This window comes from Carlito syrichta, unplaced genomic scaffold, assembly GCF_000164805.1.
Source record: "Carlito syrichta isolate Samal-C Ts95f unplaced genomic scaffold, Tarsius_syrichta-2.0.1 Scaffold315373, whole genome shotgun sequence".
Lineage (NCBI taxonomy): Eukaryota > Metazoa > Chordata > Mammalia > Primates > Tarsiidae > Carlito > Carlito syrichta.
Window position 1 is genome coordinate 111208 of NW_007259469.1, and position 1893 is coordinate 113100.

General features: G+C 47.0%; 1 protein-coding gene across 1 annotated transcript in view; it reads left to right on the forward strand.

Moving 5' to 3' along the window:
- The first annotated feature begins 386 nt into the window (after positions 1 to 386).
- CCDC148 (coiled-coil domain containing 148) overlaps positions 387 to 1893 on the forward strand; it is a 270375-nt gene continuing 268868 nt past the window's right edge. Inside the window, exons 1-2 of the mRNA XM_008072646.2 lie at positions 387 to 470; positions 1741 to 1812. The gene's annotated coding sequence lies outside the window, so the exon portion shown is untranslated. The remainder of the gene's footprint in view (positions 471 to 1740; positions 1813 to 1893) is intronic.

Below are 1893 nucleotides of genomic sequence, written 5' to 3' on the forward strand. Positions count from 1 at the left end.
CGCCAGTCCCATTGGTCGGAAGCAGAAGGCTGACCCTCCCCATTGGTCGGAACGAGAAGGCTGGCCCTCCCCATTGGCCCAACCCTCACATTGAACGGGCCAATGGGAGCGGCGGTCTCAGGTCGCCATGGAGACCGATGCTGTTAAGAGCGAGAGGGCCTGGGGAAGGTGGGGTGCGAGCATGAAGGTGTCTCCGGCGTCTGGCGCTGGAGGGGGTGGGGGAAAGAAGTGCAGGGGGATTCCCGAGCGCTGGCTCTGAAATCCGGGTCCGGTTTTGCTTCGCCTTCCTATCAACCCCAACTGTGCGTGGTAGGGTTTGTCCCTGGCATCAGAGGCAGGAACAACCGAGCCCTAGACGTATTCTTGACAGTGAGAGCCCAGGAGTGGGCGTTTCACTTTTCCTGCGTCTGGGGAGCCTCTGAGGCTATGCCCTTTCACCTTTGACATGTGTGCAGCTTCTGCTTCTCCAGGTGAGTCTGCAATCCATCCCTTAAATCGCTGCTTCCTTCTGACGTCACCGAGACGCCTGAATTCTACTTATGCCTGTTCTTCCCAACCACTCCCCCTTCCCTGGGGTCGGTCTTGCTTCATCTTTTTGGGTTTCAAACTTCTAGCCCTTCACAAAGGAAACGCAAAGATAATTTCCTTTTAATCATATTTTGGAAAGGAAATAAGGTGACGACAGATTGTATGGTAGATGACAAAGTGTCAACACATAAGATAGTGTGTTCTCTGCTTCCCAAAGCAAACCTCTAATCTCCCCATGGGCAGATGTTTATTAAACACTCCTGTGAGTACATTCCCACTATGAGCTTCACAGGTAGGTGCATGCTCTACCTCCTGATATGTTACAGGGTGGAGAAAGATAATAAACTCAATCCTTCATGCCTCTAACGATTTCACAAGAGAATAAAGGAACTAGATTACAGATTACCCCAGGCTGGAGTGCAGTGGCATGCTCCTGGCCACCACAGCCTAGACCTGCTGGGCTCAGGGGATCCTTCCACCTCAGCCTTCCAAGTAGCTGGCACTACAAGCGCCAACCACCACGCTCGGCTAATTTTTTGATTTATTGTAGAGACGAGGTCTCGCCAAGTTGCCTAGGCTGGTCTCGAACCCGTGGGCTCAGGTAATTCTCTCACCTCGGCCTACAGTGGGGTTTCATGAACATATTATGCCTAAACCAATATTGCTGTAGCACACAGCCACTGATATTCTCACATTATTTCTTTTGATGATTTTGCTATTTTCATACTAGTTTCCTTAGTAAGAAGATTATGTTACTGCCCCTCAAATTGAAGGAACCATATTGTGTGGAAAAAGTTGATAGAATTTTGGAAATTACTAATATTTTGTTGAGAGAAACAGATTAATGTGTGTGCAAGCTACACATGTCTAACTACTGTTCTGAATTTTAAGTTCTGTGATATGCTTTGCTTTTGATCTTTATTTTACTGTAATTGAAGACTACAGAACATGTTACTTAGGATAAGAAATGTTAATATGGTACCCTGATTAAAAAAACAGCTGTCCACAATTTATAGTAAAATTTGAACTTCGTTGACAATCCTATGCAGGGTTGGACTGTGGAACACAACAGGTGAACATGTGAATGTTCCTTCTAAATATTTTCAGAATTGGAAAGGGATCAACAGGACTAGGAACTGTTGTCTCATGCCTTGCCATCATGAAAATAAGCTCTGTTGACTTCTGGCTTTTTGTGCGTGTGCTTGTTTATAGGAGATTAGAAAAAGTGAATTGCACGCCGGGCTCAGTGACTCAGCCTGTAATCCCGCGCTTTGGGAGTCCGAGGTGAGTGGATTGCCTGAGCCCGCGGGTTCAAGACCCACCTGGGCAACTTGGTGAGACCTCTTCTCTACAATAAATCAAAAA